The sequence below is a fragment of the Oryctolagus cuniculus genome, chromosome 8 (genome assembly GCF_964237555.1).
Source record: "Oryctolagus cuniculus chromosome 8, mOryCun1.1, whole genome shotgun sequence".
Classification (NCBI taxonomy): domain Eukaryota; kingdom Metazoa; phylum Chordata; class Mammalia; order Lagomorpha; family Leporidae; genus Oryctolagus; species Oryctolagus cuniculus.
The window spans coordinates 5,836,635-5,857,893 of NC_091439.1; the positions used below are offsets into that span (position 1 = coordinate 5,836,635).

The 21,259-nt window shown below is 38.0% G+C and overlaps 1 long non-coding RNA gene across 2 annotated transcripts; it reads left to right on the forward strand.

The window, feature by feature from the left end:
- The first annotated feature begins 10,804 nt into the window (after nt 1–10,804).
- Nucleotides 10,805–16,150, forward strand: LOC138843373 (uncharacterized). 2 transcript variants are annotated; one of them, XR_011378013.1, is made up of 3 exons: nt 10,805–10,908; nt 13,878–13,992; nt 16,014–16,150. It is a non-coding gene; the product is annotated as an uncharacterized lncRNA (long non-coding RNA). The 2 variants fall into 2 exon arrangements; XR_011378014.1 differs by lacking the exon at nt 16,014–16,150 and having other exon boundaries at nt 13,878–15,878.
- The last annotated feature ends 5,109 nt before the right edge of the window (nt 16,151–21,259 follow it).

A 21,259-nucleotide genomic window follows, 5' to 3' on the forward strand; every position in this document is an offset into this window, starting at 1 on the left:
AAGACTTTTAAAAGAGAACAAGGAAATAATTTATAGCATCTCCTAGAGGGAAGTAAATCTTCTTTTTCAATTAGGCAACAAATGACAGTTAAAATATAGGACATTCCCAGGAGTTGTGGTAGCTATTGTGGCTAAGGGATTTGCTGCTAGTAGTCACACTGTGTCATTTCCTTTGTCTTACCCTCTTATTGTGTCATTTCCCTTGTTGATTGCAAGGCCAAGAATATTATTTCAAGGAGAGGGAACATGATGTGTTTCAAGAGGAACAACACCGTAGCATCTAGAGAAGCAACTTCTAATTAAAGAGACAGATTCCTAATTAAACTCTGACTTTAGCCCATGCTTTCTCAACCTCAGCACCAGGAACACTTTGGTTCAGATAATTCTTTATCATGGGGAATTGTTCTGTGTGTTGCTGGGTGTTTAGCAGCGTCCTTGGCCTCTATCCTCTAGAAGCAGAGAGTTAACACTCTCTCCATATACGATAACCAAGAGTCTCAAAGCATTGCAAACTATTTCCTGGGAGGCAAAATCCTCCCCAAGTAGAGTCCATTGAGTGTTTTATCAAAGATAAACCTTTTCCTTTTATTACTGTGTTTTAGTCCTTTCACATTTAATTTGTGGATATTTTTCTCTACCTACTTCCTTGTATTTATATTTACTGCCACATGGTATGATATCACTAAGAACCTGAAAGATCTGATGATTTGGAGAAAGGGATCATGGAAAGAAGCCATGTAAGAGTCATGAAATAGAAACATTTTAGGCTCTGAAGTAAACATTTTGATGAAGATTAAATCTAGGAGCATATGATACATTAGGTTTCAATTCTAAAATTTCTGGATGCAGATGGGCATTGTGGTTCAGTGGGTTAAGCTATTTTGGGTGCCCAAATTCCATATTGAAATGCCTGGTTATGAGATCTAACTACTCTGCTTCTGATCCAGCTTCCTGCTGATGCATCTAGAAGTCAGAAGATGATAGCCCAAGTCCTTGGGACCCTTATAGCCATGTGGGAGACCTAGATGGAGTTCCTGGCTTTGATCAGCCCTTGCAATTCTGGGCTTTTGGGAAGTGAACCAGTGGATGGACGATCTCTCTGTCTCTTCCTCTCTGTATATCATTCTGCCTTAGAAACAAACTAATAAATATTTAAAAGATAAAAATTCAGTCTTTCAGTGATTATGGTTGCAGGTACCAATGTTTGCAAATTTGTGTTTTACTCTTTTGTCCCAAGGCCAACTATTAGTATTCTTTGAGAAGATGTTTGGGATATAAAGAAATCACACTCTCATCAGGATCGAAACAAAACTGTTGGAACCTTCTTTAAAAAAAGGTCAAAGAAGTGGAGGGTCATTCTCTAGTGGAAAGGAAGAGGAGAGGAAAATGCACTGGAGTTGAATTGTCCAATGATGATAGAGTTAGCAACCTATGAGCAGTGGAGAATCACAGTGTAAATGCAAGAGAAAGATGGAATACCAGTCAATGTAGGTTAAGCAATGCTGCTGTAACAGATTGTTGTCGATTCTAGTGGCTTAACACAACAAAGATGGATTTCTTATGGCACACATCAATCACAGGTTCAGAAGAGGGTTTTGTACTTTTTAATCACCTAGAAATCCAACCTAATGGAGTAGCCTGCATGCTTCTGTGTCTGTCCCTGGCAGAAAAAAATGATTCTGAAGCTAGCTAACCACAGGGATCTAATGAAAAGAAAAATATTATAGCTTTTGATTTGGTGATAGATATAGATAGGTAGATAGATAAATGATAGAGATAGATATAGTTAGATACCTAGCTAACCATAGAGGATCTGATGAAAAGCAAAATATAACAGCTTTTTATTTCCTTGTATGAATTGCTCTGGAGGTCTCTCCCAATTCTTGGTTTCCATGAAGTGTCTCAGTATCCTTTTATAATTCACCTTTTAGGTTAGATTAATCTAGGTTGATTGTCTCATATTTGGAGTAACTAATACCATCTTTTTATAATTGATTAATTTTAGAAAGTTTGTTATATCATAGACATCTATTCTCTTAAATTGCCCTCTTATGTTTTCCTCTCACAAATTAACCAGCATTCTTTCATTGTTAATATTCTTAGTATTTACCTTCTGCTCCCATTATGTTATGTCACAGAATTTATATAAATGTATATATTTATACATTTATATGTAAATGTATATAAATAAATGAATGGTTCTATAAATAAATGGTTTCCCTCCTTAACATCCATGAAATTTTCTTTATTCTTCAGAGTTTCTGATTTTCTTCATTCATCTCAATGTTGACTGGCCTAATCATGAAGCATTTTTACAGACATTCTCATGTGTTCCACATTTACTGAGTGTTGCTCAGGTTGTTAAGATTATGTACATAAACAACAGGCTGGCTGACATGAAATTTGAAGTCTATTTTCTCCCCTTGGAAATCTGTAGACAGTGTCAGTGCTGTCACCTAGCACTGAACATTGCAGATAGCAATTCAGAAGCTATCCTGCATTGCCCCTCCAAGTATTTGTTAGAAATGATTGGAATGCTGCTTGTATGAAGGGTTAGGGAAGAGATGGGGGAAGTAATTGAGGCAATTATGGAAGATACTTATGCATGAGATAATCAAGGGATGGTTAGGATGGGCCTAGTTTTCAGGTGCTTTTCACACATAACTGTTAGCCATTACATATCTTAAGATTCAAAGAGAATTTATTTGCATTCCAAGAAAAATACCACTAAAAGAGACAACTATAAAATATATTCTAGAAACACCATGTAAAATGTGGGGTTTTTCAAATGCAGAGATGGAACATAGGAGCCTCCATCGGAAGAGTGCACCCTGACGGACAGCTCTTGGCCAGCACTTTTTATTAGAGTGTACAAGCAATGCTACAAGCTAGTAAGCATGTAGGCACAGCAATACATTAACCAAAGCCACCATATGAACAGGAAATACTAAACCCTATATCCGGCATGAGGAACAGCAAGCTGATCCCTGTCATGCAGTACCAGGATCTGGAATCTTATTTACAATCTTGAGCTTCTGAAACCTGTATTCCCCATACAGATTACCCACCCTGCTGCCTTCTGCTGTGACATTCTGTTGGGAGAGTGTGCCCTCACCCAGCCTGCATAGGCAGAGACAGAACTGCAGCCATGTCCTATTCTAGGGGAGTGTGCGTCTCTGACAAAGTAAGTATTCTCCACAGTGAAACATAAGTTGTTTTCAGTCACATCAGTAGTCTTCTCTAGAGTGGCCTTATGTAAACCAGAGAAGGTCAGCTGAGAAGGTGCCCATGAAAAAGACAGAAGAACACACACACACACATGAAACAACCAAACTAAATAATGAGTTTGCTTTCTTTTCCTTTTTTCATTATGCACATTCTGATTTATTTTCACAGGTCAGGGTGCCCTAAGCCATGAAATTTAATTTATACTTCAGGATTTTCTGGCTAGACTACTTCCCAGATGATGATGATTAAAGATTTAAGTTGCTAGCTTTCTTTCTGTATGGCTTTATTCACTCATTCACGTAACAAATATTTATTGAGTGTCAATGATGCCCCAGGCATTGCTATACATGATAGGATATTGTAAGGAATAAGGAGTGTGCATGTACATCTGCAGTGGTTTCCTTTCTTCAAACCTTTAATCACTATACTGTAAAAGTCAATGTCTATATGCAGTGTGAAAAAGCAGTTATAGACAAAAATTACTCTTACATAAGAAAAATTGATGTATATGTAGTTCCTTTAATCTTCCCATTCCATTCTTCAAACATTTTTATTTAAAAAAGAAGCATTAACTTTTAGATGTCTTTATGTACATGATCAGAATCTCTTCAATAATATCAAATATTCATGATAGCTCTCTCCAGTGCATTTTATTGCCAGGAATTGTATGTTCTGTGCAGTTTTACACTCCTGTCTTCTTTCATTTTATCTTTAGCAGGAAAAAAAAACTGCCTTATAAATCATGACAATGGCTACAGAGTACAATCGTTTGGGTTTTTGCCAGTCATGGTAGTATGCTTTCAAATCAAGGGGATATTCTAAAATCAATATTTAAATAGCAAATTTGGCAAAATGTTCTGCCCTGAGTGAAATTGATGATATTTTTTGAAGAGGAAGAGTAATGGGAACCAGAAAACCAAGTTCAAGAAGTCACCTCTATGAGCCTGCTTCCCATGTTCCGATGTAATCCCCTTCAAGGGCCTTGAACATCCCAGATCTCTTTCTCCATTACTAGAAGCCCTCTTTTCTTTCCTTACACTTCATTTCTAAGTGCCTTGCAAAATTGCCACATCCATTTTATTTTTTTTTCTAGAAACCTCTTCTGTGTAGTTTCTGATTATTTATTGAAGTAACTTTTCTTCAATGGCTAACCATTTTATCTTTCTAAAGTCTCTGGTGCCTCTTTCTCTTTTTCACTAATGCTGGTTTCTGCCCTCCTGTCTGGGACACAGAGATACATCTTTTCCACTTCTTATTCTCACACTTCCCTGTTTTCTCCCTCTGCTCCGTGCCTTTCCCCCACTGTATGCCCCTCTCCTGCAGATCTGCAGTTCTGTTTCCACCAGCCAAAGGATACCCTGGCCCTCACCGAATACCTCCACAAACCTCTTGACTTAAATGCATTAAAAGCATTAGAAGTCTCCTGTGTGGGAGGGTCTGGATGCCATCTATCCAACTGTATGCCCCTCTCCTGCAGATCTGCAGTTCTGTTCCCACCAGCCAAAGGGTACCCTGGCCCTCACTGAATACCTCCACAAATCTCTTGCCTTAAATGCATTAAAAGTTTCCTGTGTAGGATCTGGACGCCATCTATCCAACTGAAAAAGCAAGGAGTAAATAACAGAAATTTGGACATAATTGGAAACCTGAACAGAACTGGAAACCTGGTCTGGTTACTTGAACTCAATAAAGCTTTCTTGTATGTTTTGAGAATGATTGTGTATGAGTTCTAGAGATATGTGACATCAAATAATATAGCAGATATCCTACCTTCATAATTACAATTGCTTTTTCAGTCTTTCACTGTAAGGAAGGCATGTTATGATGGACTTCAAGAAGAGTTGAAGCGTGGGAGGGAGGGAGGATGGGGGAGCAGTCCCACTATGTTCCTAAACCTGTATATATGAAATATGAGACTTGTATAACTTAAATATATTTTTTAAAAAAATAAATACCATGATGTCATTAGAGTGCCTCATCTAGAAAAAATACATTTTACTTTATATATATATATACACACTGAAAAACTAAAACTGTCCATATTTATGGATACAAACTGATGTTATGATTCTTGACTATAATATGACGTCTAACTCAAGTCAATAAACCCATCAATCCACCTCAAACTAAGTGCATCTTATAAATGAAAAAAAATAATAAAAATTTGGAGAAGTTGACTATTTGCCCAAGGTCAAACTGCCAGGAAGTGACCAAATTGATCCAGATCCAGATCCAGATCTTAATCTGCTTGATTTCAGCACTTACAACAATTAGGACACACAACCTTCTCAAGTCTGTCCAGTGTCCTCTTTATTCTGTCATAGTGACTTTCTTGAAAGAATCCATCTTTCTTATAAAAGTGAGGTAAGATGCAGAAACCATGACCAGGTGTTTAAATGGAAAAATTAACTAATAGACGCCTGATAGAGTGAACAACATGAGTCTACAACATCTCTTGCATGTCTGGCTCTGCTCAGGTGTATGAGATAATGACCTTCAGTGTTCCCCAGGATAAGCATCTAATAATTAAAAGGGTTGTCAAGTCAGTCTGTGTGTTTGGGCTTCATGACTCATGGGAGACGAAGATAATGTTAACTCTCAATTGCAATTCCAATCCATTAGACATGATGCTGAGTAAACCAAACTAGGGCGTATGTTAAATAAATACCTCTTTCTGTTCCAAGCCTGGATGAGCATTTTTCTTGATGCATTTGGATTCCTCCGGTAAGAAAATCACAATGTAAAGCCATTCTTTACATTCAATGCAGTGAATTTGAACAAAAGGCTATGAGACTGCTGTGGTGTGAAAGCTGGCAAAGTTCACAGAACAAAGGAGGGCAAAGCCCCCTTAAAATCACAGCATTCCACTTCATTTTACTTTGTGTTGTTATGTTGAAAATTGAATTTGCTAGTTTGCAAGAAGGTATAATGGCCACTAGAGCTTTGGCTAACTGATTAGTTGATGGATTCTAAAGCAAGAGATTGGAAAAAACAAAGAACAGATTTAAACTCATATAAAATCAGCTCCAACCTAGGAAAGAATTCTTACTGTCACTTAGAGTCATATTACAATATATATTTTAATGACCAAAATGTGATACTTTATAAAATTTAATAGTATTGCTTTGATTGGAACATTATTTTGGAGTTCTTGTTGCCAGTTGTAGGAGTGACAAGATACTTAAAAATAGCACTGTGTCTCCCAAATGTATTCAACAAGCCAATATCTATTTGGTTGTCTTATATAAAGTTTTTTTTTTTTTTTTTTTTTTTTTTTTTTTTTTTTTTTTTTTTTTTTTTTTTTTTACAGGCAGAGTGGACAGTGAGAGAGAGAGACAGAGAGAGAAAGGTCTTCCTTTGCCGTTGGTTCACCCTCCAATGGCCGCCGCTGCAGCCGGCGCACCGCGCTGATCCTGGCAGGAGCCAGGAGCCAGGTGCTTTTCCTGGTCTCCCATGGGGTGCAGGGCCCAAGCACCTGGGCCATCCTCCACTGCACTCCCTGGCCATAGCAGAGAGCTGGCCTGGAAGAGGGGCAACCGGGACAGAATCCGGCGCCCCAACCGGGACTAGAACCCGGTGTGCCGGCGCCGCAAGGTGGAGGATTAGCCTATTGAGCCACGGCGCCGGCTCAAAAGTTTTATAACTTATATATTGAGCACTGGGGAACACTGAGAAGCAAAAAACGTAAAACTTCCATTTAAAAGAAAGCACAATTTTTAAAGAATACTAGGATTATCCATGTGGCCGTTTCATCATGAGCACAAAACAGCACCAAAGCTGTTAGCTAACGGTATGTGTTAGAGTGACACACAAAGCAATAGAAAATTCATTACTTCAGTCAAGTTTCCTTTGGGAGAGTGAAATATTTCTTTTTTCAGAAAGCCTTCATATAAAACCAACATAGTCTATCAAATCCATTCCACTGACAACACAGAAGTGAGAGGAAGAAGCCATTCCCAAAAACTGGTAAATACAAAAGGTATTTTACAGAAGGATACTGTTGGAAAACAAAGCTTCATAAATTGTCTCTCTAGACATGTACTTGTAGAGCATTTGATTTATTTGTATTAATGTATTTCCCAATCTCATTCCAAAGAAGACTTGAAGCACATGGCTTCCATCTAGAAGTAATAAAATACTAAAGCTATAAAAATGCTAATGATTAACATTTAAAATCTGAAATTTGGAGAGTGAGCAAGAAAAAGATTAAGAAATAATAAAATTATTCTGAAGAAATTTAGTATTGAATATAGGACATAATGAAGTGTAAACAAAAAAAAATTCAACAAATCAATCAGAATCAGAAAAACTCATGTGACCTCAGGAGAAGAGATGGTTCCAATATCATAGCTGCATGCAGGTTTCAGCATTTCCACTCAAACTTTTGAGTATTCGAATCAACTTATAATCTGATACATGGACTTAATACATTCTATAAGTTATATAGGTTATATAGGTTATCATTAGGATATTAGTTTAGATGTCTCACAGTGGCCTATATATTAAAATTTTGGTTTCAAGAGTGATGCATTTGAGAGATAGTAGAACCATTAGGGGGTGGATCTGTAGGGAATTCCTTAGGTCTTTGGGTTAAACCCTCACAAGGTATTTCTTACAAAGAGTTATTATAGAAATCTGCCTTTAGGCCCAGTTCTTCTGTGATTCTTTTTAGTTTTTTAAAGATTCGTTTATTTTACTTGAACGTTAGAGTTACACACACACACATACACAGAGTCACAGAGAGAGAGAGAGAGAGAGAGAGAGGCATCTTTCATCTGCTGGTTCACTCCCCCAGAAGTTTGCAACAGCTACAGCTGGGCCAGGCCAAAGTTAGGAACCAGGAGCTTTATACAGGTTTCCCACATAACTGATAGGGGCTGAAACACTTGGGCAATGTTCCACTGCTTTTCCCTGGCCATTTGCAGAGAGCTAGATCAGAAGTGCAGCAGCCAGGATACCAACCAGCACCTATATTGGATGCCAGTGATGTACCCAGCAGCTTTACCCACTACATCACAATACTGGTTCCTCCTATGTGATTCCTACCCTGCATATGTCTACCACCCTCCATGGGGGTTTCTCCATGGCCTACATTGTGATATTGGGGCTTTCTGCCTCCAAAATTGGAGCAAAATAAACCTTTCCTGCTTTCATAAGTAGTTTGTGTCAAGAATTTTGTTGTAGTTAAAAACATGGTGATATTATATGTATATAATAAATACATATGCATTTTTATTTGAGGGTACTTCAACAATTCCATGGGAAAATGGAATAAAAGAATAATTTTAGTGTAGAAACTTTTAAGAATCTACGCATAGTATATTCATAATGCACATTTTTCATGGACTATTTGAAGACCTCTCATATGCATAGATCTCAAAGTTTTTGCATCAAAATTATTTTTTTTTTGACAGGCAGAGTGGACAGTGAGAGATAGAGACAGAGAGAAAGGTCTGGTTCATCCTCCAATGGCCACCGCAGCTGGCGCACCGCGCTGATCCAAAGCCAGGAGCCAGGTGCTTCTCCTGGTCTCCTATGCGGGTGCAGGGTCCAAGAACTTGGGCCATCCTCCACTGCACTCCCGGGCCACAGCAGAGAGCTGGCCTGGAAGAGGAGAAACTGGGACAGAATCCGGCGCCCCAACTGGGACTAGAACCTGGTGTGCCAGTGCCCAGGCGGAGGATTAGCCTATTGAGCCGTGGCGCTGGCTGCAAAATTATCTTTTAATTTCATTTTCTACAAGTTTTCTGAAGTACTCTTGTCTGTGTTATACATAGACATGTGAGTAACTATATCTCACATTATATAATATTTACTAACTGTATATAGCTTATTGTGTTGTATACATTCAGTCATATATACCTAAAACTCAAAGACCTTATAAATTTAAAATCAATAGACTCTTTTCAGCTTATATTAGTCTACTGATCACTCCTGTTAAATTCATGGTATTAACTAATAGGTATTAATAGGTGTGTATTAACTAATTCCTTCATCAAATATTTATCAGGTACTTGTTATATTCTTGGCCCAATAAGAATTAGTGAGCAGGGTTGATGTTTGGCCTAGTGGATAAGATGCTCACACCTTATATTCAAGTGTTCTGGCACCTGACTCACATTTCCTGTAAAACCCCAGGAAGCAGCAGTGATAACTCAAATGACTAAGTTCCTGGCATCCACACTGGAGATCCGTATTGAGTTCCTGGCTCCTGGTTTTAGTGTGGCCCAGCACTGGTCACTACAGGCATTTGGGGAAGGAACAATTGGATGGGAGTTCTCTCTCTCTCTCCTCTAAATTAATACATGAATGAATGATCTTTAATAATAATTGTAGTATTTTATGGGACACATTTTATTTCATAACAACATGTGTTTGCCTTCCCTTTAAAAATGAAGAAGTAATTCTTTTTTTTTTTCAAAGTTTACATTTAAAGAAGAACTTGTCGAATCAAACCGAAAATTACAAAAGGCATTTTGAGAGATAATAGGGAGGATATGATATAGAATGGGGGGGTCAATAAGGACTTCCACAGAATAGGATATTTATGCTAAAATGTGCAGTTTCATCAGCAATTGCCATAAGAAGTAGAAGAAGAGCATTTGAGGCAGAGAAAATAGCATACAAAGGGGTCCTGGGTGTGAAAAATGTTCAGTGTCTTCCAGGAAGTACAAGAAGGCTTAATTTTCTAAAACACAATGAATTAATCAGTGGCAATAAGGTGGTAAAGAGATTGATAGGGCCTAGGTCATGAATGCCTCCCCTCAAGGCCTTGCTAAGGGATTTGAATTTCATTAGATATGTAATGAGAAGGTCAGTCTGGCATCAGTGTAGAAAATGAACTGGGAATAAGATTGCAAGGAGGGAAAATGGGTTAGAAGATGGTTCAGAAAACTTAGTGAGAAATACAAGACTATGATGGAGGCAATGGAGATGAAAAATTGGGTGATATTTAGCAAGAAAAGCCAGCCAATCAAAATTTGAAGAATGATCAGGATTTTGATAGAGCAATCAATTTCATTGTGTTACGATTAAGTAAGATGGTAAAGACCAGGTCAGAAGTGGGTTCAGTAAACAAAATTGAAAACATGATTCTGCTTAACACTTCTTAATATGCATTCAAAATCAGATGAGAAGTTGTGGGGTTAACAGGGTCACTCAAACTTCGTACTTTTGGCATTATGAAATAGGTCAGTCTTTTTTTTTAAGGGGAAGAGTTTATTAGGGGAAACCTGACAGATTGGAACGAAGGGGTGAAGAAGGAAAAAAGAGAAAAGGAGAGTGTAAGAGCAAGACAGAGACAGAGGTCAGAAAATGGAGAGAGAGAGAGAGAGAGAGAGAGAGGGAGAGGGAGAGAGAGAGAGGAGAGGGATGTGTTCAGGAACAAGTCCTTTTAAAACTTTGCCAGGGGGTGGAGAGGGAAGTAGGAGCAGTGAATTCCATTAGGATGGGGGTGTAGCTGACACTGGTGGCAATGGCAGCAGGGCTAGAGCATAGGATGGTGTCAGGGTGTAGATCACACCATAGATAAGACTGCACCACTTTACTAACATCCCCCTCTTTTTTTTTTTTTTTTAAAGCAAGAATCGTGTGGGATTACATTAGCCCCAAAAGTCCAGGAGGAGTAGAGGGACGATGATCTGTCTTCAGAGCTACTTCCTGCTGGCATGGGGCAACGAGGTACTCTTCACCTACATGTGGTGATATCTCAAACCACTGTCTCCCGCATGGGGAGCCGAGTATATCCCTGTAGCAGCATTTGGTTGATGGACCGGGCTGCTGAAGGCCTTGGTTCATTCCATTATAAACTCCTGTAAACACTTAAACAGACACTGTAGTATAAAAGACAGAGTGAGAATAGAGAGGCTATGATTACAAAGGAATGCGGCCCAAAGTGGGCTAGACAGGGTTTAGAACAAAGGATAGAGTTATTACTAGAGAACATAAGAAAGGTGCTATCTAAGCCACGACTAAGTTTTCTAATTGAGGCAAATAGAAACTGACAGAAGGGGCCTGATAATAATCTGTTGGGCTTTAAGGCCTTGTCAGTTATGAGGCCCAGACCTATGGATCTCTTCACATGGGGTACATCCTAAGGGAACTGTGAACCTCCTTGGGGAAGGCACCCTGTTGACTTCCATTACCACGCTGGCCTGGGAGGAGAGCTAGCCAGAAAGGCAGGTGGCATCTCTAACAGGAAATTTACAGTTCCGCCTGCGATGTTACTGACCCTACTTGGCCATCCCGAGCAGCAGTGGTCACTTTGGAAGCCGGGCCGAGTGAAGGGCTTTTCAGCTTGGAACCAGCAAGATCTGTGGCTCTGATCTGGGTGTCCTTCGACTCCAGGGCAGTTCCACATCCAGTGATCCAACTCTTGGCTGGCAGAGCTGCCAGGGCCCTTCATAAGCTGACCTCTGCTGAAGCCCAGCTGGGCTTACCACATTGAAAGCTACTGCAGTGGACTGGCCTATTGGGTCTCCTTGATGGCAGATCACTGTACAGAGCAGTCTTTAATAGGCCTGCCACCTATCTTTACATTGCTTCTGATGCCTAGCTTTCTTTTCCTCCTGGTTTTTGTTAAAGTAGAACAAAGGTCAGTTTTTATTGGTTGTGTGGCCCTGGCTGTTTTAGGATGTTTAGCACCATCTCTGGTCTCCATCCCCTAGAAGCCAGCAGAACCTCTTCTCGCTTCCTGTAATAACAACCCAGAATATCTCAAAATAATGCAAAATGCCCTGAGAGTGGGTGGGTAAAACCAGCACCAATGGAGAATTGCTGTGTTAGAAATATAATTTGAGGCTTTTTGGAATATAGATGAAACCTGAAACCCATGAAAATGTAAGAAATCACTCAAAGAATTTCAGTTCCATCAGAATTGTGTACCAAATACATGTAGAACTCCTCACACCCCCAGCACACACGCTATGTCAGAGTTGCTTGATGCCATATAACCATATTAAAAATTTAATACTATAAACATAGGAAAGATAGCAAATCCACAGTTATTATAATAATCATCTTTTTTAAAGGAATGAAACTTCAGTCAACAATCATGGAGCAAATGGTGCCGTAGCCCTGGTGGAAATGTTAATACCCTGGAAATAACAATGGGCTTGGATTTTAACAGCAGTGCATGGACTGCACAAGGCAGAGTTTAATAACTCTTTTATGAAAAAGTCCTTTAATAAAGTCCGTTCCATAGAAATATGATGGGTCCATGAAACGTGAGCATTAAACATCTGTGTACAGATTCAGCACTTGACAAGGTATCTCCCATTTCTATACTTCTTAGGAAAAAATCTCCAAGAAAAATGCCTTGACCACATCACATTTTGGTTTGGAGTCCAAATTTTCAGAAGGTCAGAACCCCCCCTGCTGAAATATTATTATAAAAGTTGATCCTTGTGCATACTTAGGATACATAGAAGAGGTAAAGAAAATTTTCTCTGGAGAGTCATCCTCACCACCAGTCACATTAACTAAAAGCAAACCACTCTAATAGAGGTTCAGAATTAAAAATGGAAATGTAAAGAACTATTTGCTATAAACTCAAAAGACATAACAAATAGAATGTTTATTCTAATCTTTGAACCAAAAGAAACCTGCAGCTGACTATAATGGTGATATGAAAAATAATTAAAAACATAAAAGGAAATTATTATAACATATGGACAAGAGATCATTAAAAAGAAGCAAAATGGATATCTTGAAATGGAAATTATAATAAATGAAATCATAAATAGAATGTAAAATAAACAGTAGGCTATTGCTAAACAGAAGATTAAGGCCTGGAAGATAAAGATGATAAAATATAGATAGCTACTATTTAAGACAGCTTAAAAATCACTTCTTTATGGAAGAATGTGGGGATAGGACAAATACTTATCTATAAGAGTTCCAGGACAAAATGGCAACAATTGAAGAGACAACGACTGATTTTCCAAAATTGTCTTTATAATGTCTTTTTTTTGAAAGGTAAATTTATAGACAGTGAGAGAGAGACAGAGAGAAAGGTCCTCCTTCCATTAGTTCACTCCCCCAATGGCCGCCACAGCCGGTACTGCACCAATCTGAAGCCAGGAGCCCGTTGCTTCCTCCCAGTCTCCCATGTGGGTGCAGGGACCCAAGTAGTTGGGCCATCCTCCACTGCCCTTCCAAGCCACAGCAGAGAGCTGGACTGGAAGAGGAGCAACTAGTACCTGGTGCCCCAACCCCAGGGTGCTGGTGCCACAGGCGGAAGATTAGCTTAGTGAGCCACGGTGCCGGCTTTTATAATGTCTTAATCTGTTTTCCATGGCTATAAGAGAATATCTGAGACTGGATAATTTATAAAAGGAAGAGTTTTATTTGGCTCACAGTTCTGGGAGTTATAAGCCTGAGATTGTGTCATAACATGGTAGAAAAGCAACTCATCTGGCAGGTGCTTGGGGAAAACAAAGGACCAGAGTGGCCACCTTGCTTTGTGCCACCACAGTGGCAATCAAATTTCAAAATGAGTTTAGATGGGGACAATCCATATCCAAGCCACAGCAGCACAGGTTCTCCAACTGACTGGTCCTGCATAGTTTTGTTACTTACAGTACCAAAATAAAAAGACCAGAAAAAGAAAAGTTATTTAAAACTTTATTTAAGTCTTTTTTTTTTTCCAGGGCACTGTCAAACATGAAAATGAAAGCTAAATCTGCTTCCTGTTTTATTGCTTTGATGTTGGGACCCCACAGATTAAATCAAAGATCCCCAATCTCAGCCTCCAACTTTCACTTGGTATTCAAAAACATACATTGTCTTTAATTTTAAAGTGTCCTTTTAAATTAAAGTTATAAGCAATTTTGTTAAAGGAAAAAGTAATTTTCTAGTTTTGTGAAAACATGATATAATATGGCTTCTTTTGTGCTAAAATATTTCATTGACACTATATGAGTATTTGAAATGGATGTGTTCTCTGAATATTAGAAAATTATGTACAAATCAGCTAATACAATTTTAAATGATTTGAAAAATTTCCAATAAGTTTAAAAGTTTTGTCTTGTTTCTCACCAGTGGCTGATTGCACTCAGTTACACATTTCTTTAATAATATAATTAAATATATGAACATTTTTCTATGCTCTTCTATTTATGGCATACAGATCTTATCATATTTTGCTCTATTCTAATTTATGATATTTCAATATTATTTGACTGTAGGTGGTAAACACTAAATTTGGTTTTGTAGTTAAGTCTGAGAGCCTTTATTTTTAATAAGTTAACTTTAATCATTTTTATTTTATTGTCACATAATTGCTTTTGGTTTACTGCTAATAATGTTAATTTCATTCTGTTTCAGGTTACATGTTCCTATTTTGTCATCAGTTCACTAACCTGTATTTTCAGTAATACATTAATTACAAGTAGTGTAGGAATTGCTAGATTTATTGAGAAATTTCTATATGCCAGATACTTCAAAAGGAGTTTCTCTTTTAAGCTACATGAGAACTTGTGACAAAGATACTATGATTATCCTGATACAGGTCAGGTTACTGAGCCTGAGGGAAATAGACAACTCCTTGAGTGTCACCAAAGAAGAAAGGGTTTACACTCAGATCACTGGACCCAAGAGCTGGTGCTCTTACCCTCTAGGCTATGTTTCCTTCCCAAATAATAACTCAATTAAGGGTTTTTTTGGGTAATAACTGCTTAAGACGTTATTGCCACATTTTACAGATGAAGGAAGTAGCATGCAGAGATGTTACTGGTATTCCTCAAGGTCACACTGTGAGGAGGTAGACGGACTAGCAGGCAATTAAGTCAGGTCCAGGTCAGAATGAGGAAATGAGATGTCTTGAGGAGGTGCAAAATGCATTCTTCTCCCCAGAAGCTAACTTTAGTAAGACAAAATGCCAATCCCGCTCCTCTGTGTTTCCATTTTCATCACGAGACTAACAAGCAAGTAGTGATTCCACTCTTCTGAGTTTTTAGTTTATCGTGAGAATAGAAAGAAGGTACCAATTATACCCTTCTTCTTTTTTTTCAAAGAAACATTTTATATAAGGAATACAAATTTCATGCATTTCATAAGTACAACTTAAGGGATATAGTGATTCTTCACACCATACCCACCCTCACACCACACTCTCACTCTACTTTCTCCTCCCTCTCCCATTCCCAGTCCTATTCTCTACTAAGATCTATTTTCAATTAACTGTACACACAGAAGACCAACTGTATACTAAGTAAAGAGCTCAACAGTTTGCACACACACACACACACAAAAAATCTGTTCCTCAACAGTCAAGACTGAAAGAATTAAAATTGCAGGCCTAAACCTCCTTTCAAAGCTGAAACCCCGTGGGGCGGGGTTTGTATAGTTTCGGTACCTTATCTTTCACCTGTGTGAGGATGAGGGGCCAAAGCTGTGTAACCCTTGCCTCACCTGTCCTTCCCGCTACTGAGATATCCTTTGAATTCCCCGCACGTGTTTTGAGTTTCCTGTGATGTGAGTTAATTTGCTAATGATTTCCCCGCAATGTGAAGTGATTTGCTAAATGGTACCATGTGGAATGTCTCTGAAAACCCTATAAAAACCCTGACCTTTGACTTCTTGGGGTGGCTCTGTTCCTTTGTGTTCAGAGAGTCCCAGCATGCTGGTTCAATAAACCCCTTGCTAATTGCATGAGAGGTCTCTTGGAGTTGTTCATGGGGCGGTGGACGTTTCTCGACCCTAACAAAGACAAGGACTGTTTAAAGTCATTGAATTTCAAAGTCATTGAATTTCAAAGTTAATTTCACTGCTTTTATTTTTTTTAGAAAATCAACTTTAAAGAAGCACCCAAGAATGATACATCTTTTGTGAGTGCTTAGACATAACTATAATTTATGAGACATAAGAGTATCCTCCACTTAATAAATTAGAAGAAAGTAAGTACTTGAAAACAAGTTTTATCATTAATTAAGGAAGACCTAAGAAAATAAACAATGGAATTGGACACTTATGCATAAGTAATGCTTATGAGACATAAGAATATCCTTCTGATGGCATTTTTGTTTTATCCTGATCAAGCTAGACAGGATTAGGATTTCAGCTTTTTGACAGGTTTTGTCCCAACCTCTGATTGATTGTTAGCTGTCCTGTTTTTTTGTTTTGTTTTGTTTTGTTTTCCCCAAAGTTGTGTTTAAAAGACAGGATCATCACAGTTTCTTTTGTCTTTCTCTCTTGGATCCCCCCTCCCAGCTGCTACAGCGGGAACCTTCTGACTTACATTTCGCTTTTCTCACTGCCTTGTCTGCATGGAAATCTTCTACTTGAGAAAATAATCCAGTTTCTCTGCTTCATCTTCAATTTCTCTGTACCAAATGCTGCTAATGAGCAGCCTGGGGGTCTGGTTCCTGAGGGCTGGCTGGATGTTTCCTAGGGAAATGACTGGGAAGGTAGATGCTTTATTTAGTAATCTTACCAACTGACAGCAAAGTATGGTGGTTAAAAATCCAATATTGAGATTAGACAACGTCTAAATTTGGGTCTCAGACAGGCTACTTTTCTTGTCCTGTGTCCATGGCCAAGTTGTTAAACTCTACTGAGCTTCAGATTCTTTATCTGTGGACTGGGAAAAAAAATATCAGTACCTGGATGCTTGGATTGCTGTGAGGATTAAGTGAGGAACTGAGTTTGAATTGCTCAGTACACAGTGCCTGGCATGGAATACGTGCTATCAATGTTTCGTTTGAAAAACAAATAGGAACAGCATTTCTCCCATCAGACATGAATTTCCTGTAGTCTCAAATTTTCTCTTTTTATTGCTTCCCTCTGGTGAATCTCTTTGATTTGGGAAATGTTTTGGTTCTTGCTCAGATACATTAAGGTCTTGAGAATGCATAAACTCTTGGTAAGCACTTTAGTTAGATATGTTTCTATTTATTTACTGTTTATTTACCTTATACATTTTTTTTGTCTCTGGATTCTTCAAGCTTTTCTTCATTAGTAATCTAGCCTTAGATTTTACATTTAAAGGCAGTAACATAATTTATGACTCTTTATAATTTTATAATCAATATCTTTTATAATTTTCCTGAAAATCTAAATAGATTTTGTCTGTGTTAATATTGAAACCTGAACCTTAAAATTTATTTAACTCAGAAATTTACTATTACACTTTTTTGTGAAAAAATTACACTTTTACTCAGAACTTTGGTTTGGATTTTAAATCTCAAAGAATTCTAATCAGCTGAGCTCTCTGCTTATGGAAAGAATTTCAGCAATGTCTCAAAATAAGGGAAGGGCAATGCTGCTTCTTCGGATGGATTACCTTGGCCTTCTCAGAGAATGGTTTAGATATCTCTGGAAAAATAGAAGTCTTTCTTATAATCCAAAAGCTACATTGGTGATAGCTGAACAATTTTCATTAAAATACTCAAGTGAGAGAAAATATGGTTCAATGGAGAGAACACTTTGGGGTGGGGGTAGGGAAAGCCAATTCCTTTGAATCTGATTGCAACATGAGCAGTTTTTCATAACCTTTGACTTGTGCAGGCTTTGGTTTACTTATGTGGCATGTTGGTTCAATTCCACTTCATTTAATTTTGCAATTTTGTCTTATTCATAAATTACTCTGGAATAAACTTTATATTCTAAAAAGTTAAAACATTTAAATATTATGAGTAATGGATGCTGTTTTGCAAAAAAAAAAAGTGAAGACTGTGGAAGAAAAAGGAAAATGTTTTTCTATTCAAATACCTGAAGAGATTTCATACAGACTAAGGGAAGGAATTATGCAAAGCTTTCCTCAGAAACAAAAACAGAACCTGCGGTTGGAAGTTACAGGGATTCTGATTCCAGTCCAATTTAAAGAAGAGTCTCACAAGGAGCTAGACATAAATTCTCAGCTTCTGAGGAAGTGTGAGGAGAGACTGGTGAATGTCTTTCGAGGTGGGTGATGCAGACCCGAGTCTAAGTTTCAGATCAGTAGTTCTAAACCTTGCAGGTGCAAGCCATGTCAAACATTGATTAGAAGGGAAAATTTGAGGCAAGGGAAAATTGAGGAGGGGGCAATGAAAGAACAAATATAGAGAGAGATCAGGGCTATTTTAGGGTACTATTTCCCAGCCTTTTATGGTCAAAAAGTGTGTTATTGTTGCCCCTTTACCATTCATTAGTGAAAATTTTTATCAAGTCCCTAATTTATAAATAACAGCTTACAAACTCCTGCTTACCTTTTAACAGGGGGAAAGTTATCACAAATGAAAAACAAAACAAATAAGACCTTAAGATCTTGATAAGTCCTGAGTGGAATGGGGGGTGTTGAGGAGGTCAGGAGTGTGAAGGGTGAAGATTATAATTTGAAACTGGCTGGTTTGGGGAGACCTCAGTGAGAAGGTGAAATTTAGGAAATGCATGGAAGCAGTGAGGGACTGAGACAGGCATACAGTTGGGAGAAGAGGATTGCAAAGTGAAGCAACTCATTGCAATGACCCCAACATGACAGATATTTCTGGGTCAAGAACAAGGTGGCTGGCATGATTGGAACAAAGGAATTCAGGGTGAGTATCACCAAGGATGGTAACCAAGAGATAACACTAGGCTGTGCCATGTGGGACTTGTATGACATTGTAAGAATCATGGCTATTCCTCTGATTGAAAGATTTTGAACAAAGGTGTGACTTGATTTACCTTCTCTTTTTACAGGATCATTCTGATTGATGATGTATGTGTTACACTCTCTAGGTGGACAAGAGCTGCAGCAAGGAAGCAAATCAGGAAGGAGTTTAGTGACTCAGGAGACGGAGACCAGCTATTTGAACAAGATATAAGCAGTGGCTTATGACACAGAGAAAAGTGGTTTGGAGCTGGATTCATTTCAGATGTGTAGTAAACAGCAGGCATGCTGGTATGAGAGAAGTAGGAGGGGCAATGATGACCAAGATAGGAAGTACAATGGGTTAGACAGGTACTTGTGGGGATGTAGGTTCGGGCAGAAGTTCTTTCGGGCATTTTATGTTTGAGTTTATTGGGCATGGAGGAGTCTGAAAGGGATTGATCAACAAGATTTTCGGGAAGATAAGTTATTTTAAATCTTTTGAATCTTAGGAAAAGAAAAATCTCACATATGAAAGAGAAGGTAGTGAGAAACTGTCTGAGGACTGAAAACAGACTATGGACTACCTTAAAAGTTTCATGAGGGTAGAGGAGGTGGAAGTCCAATTGGAGTGGTTTCAGAAAAGAGGGAGAGAAATTAGAGATGGCAAATAAGAAAGGACTTCCAAAAGAATTTTAACGGAATTTTTTGGTATTATGAAAACTATGCATGGATTTCAAAAAATTTTGGCACTAAAATAAACACATTTTATTCTATTTACTATGAACTTTTTGGAGGCCCTTCCTATGCAGTGAAACATAGTGTTTAAAATATTGAGAAATTAATTTTGAAATTCACATGACCAAGGGAATTGAATTTTCTTATAGCATTCTTCAGAGCTTTCAGTGCTCTGTGACTTTTCTCTCTACTTCTCCTTACCTTATCCCTAGGGAAAGATCTATACATGACAAGGAATGTGAACACACTGCAGGCTTCTTTGCAAATTGTATGACCAAACCAGTAGGGAAGTCAAGAATATTCTGAACATATTTCCTGTCTTGTTTTATGCAGTGGTCCATTAGGTAAAATTATACATTTCAGATATTATATCTATCACCATGGTGTAGATTTTTATTACTACAGATAGTTATACTTAACCACATAGATATTAAAATATAGATTTATAATTTTCCTAATAAGCCTTCCTAACCTCAGGTTGATTCTCAAGGATTCATGAATTTTCCAAATAACCCCATTACGTGAATTTTCCAATTTTTATTCCATTGAGGGATATGTTGATTTGGCCAAGGGAAGAGGTAAATTTCTTCACAAGGGTCAAGACCCTCCCCCCCCTCTTTTCCTCTCCTTTATGAAACCCTCTCATTTCTTGGTTAATGCCACTCTTAGGATCATTGGCTGCTTTCTCACCCTGGTCTTTAGACTATCTTTTCTGCTTAAGTGTTTGCAGGAGGTGATAATCAGCAAGTGGCTCCCTAATAAAAGTAACTGGGGACTAGATATTACTTGAATTATGTAATCCATATAAACTAAAACATTTCTTAAATTTCCTTTAAAAATTTAATTTATGAAATAATGCCTTCTTATTGAAGATTTATTGTCATTGATTTTTATTCATCTAAAACAATGAGCTTGCCCTTCAGTCTGGATATGAACAGGTGAAGCAATAGCCATCTCCTGACTCTGTCCCTAGGCAAATGTACTGGAGCACCCTTCACTCCCTTTGTGCTGCAGGAGGTGTAATGTATCACGCCAGCATCAATTTCCAGAACATCTGGGCCAGCTGTGCAAACTAGAACTTCTTACTTGGGAGACTCATGAGAACCACCATGCTCCAGAACTCTTAAATCTCTCAGAACATCTGCCTGGCCTTTTTAGCAGGAAATAAACAGTGTGCTTCCTTCCAAGCTAATTGACATTTTCCAATTGGTTCCTTTGGATGCCTTACTCTTCTCCATCTCCTAGACAGAGTTTTGGTTTTAAACATGGAAATTAACCTGAGTATTCATAACCAAACTGACATAAGTAATGTGCACTAGTCATTACAGAAATTTTGTTCAATCACATGCAACAGGTGATCAGGAATCATTTATTTATCATTTTTGCAGACCATTACATTTCCAAATGTTTCTGTAGAATTACTTTAAATTAGAGCAAATTAGCCATTTAGCAGATTATAGCTCTGATTCTGGATACACTCTGATAATATTATATTCATTTTTTTCTTCTGCTAATGCTTAACCCATTCCATAATCCAGGTACAAGGAAGAAATACATAAACAAACATGTGAAAGTACACTTTTTGTGGCATTTTCTTTGATATATTTCTGTGAAGACAAAACAAACTTTATCATTCCTTTCAAAGATTTCTTTCTATAGGAGGGATGTTTCATTTACTTCCAATTCTTTGACATTGGATGGATTTCTTCTGTTGTTTAATCTCCAGGGTCAAGAGTCTGTTTTTTT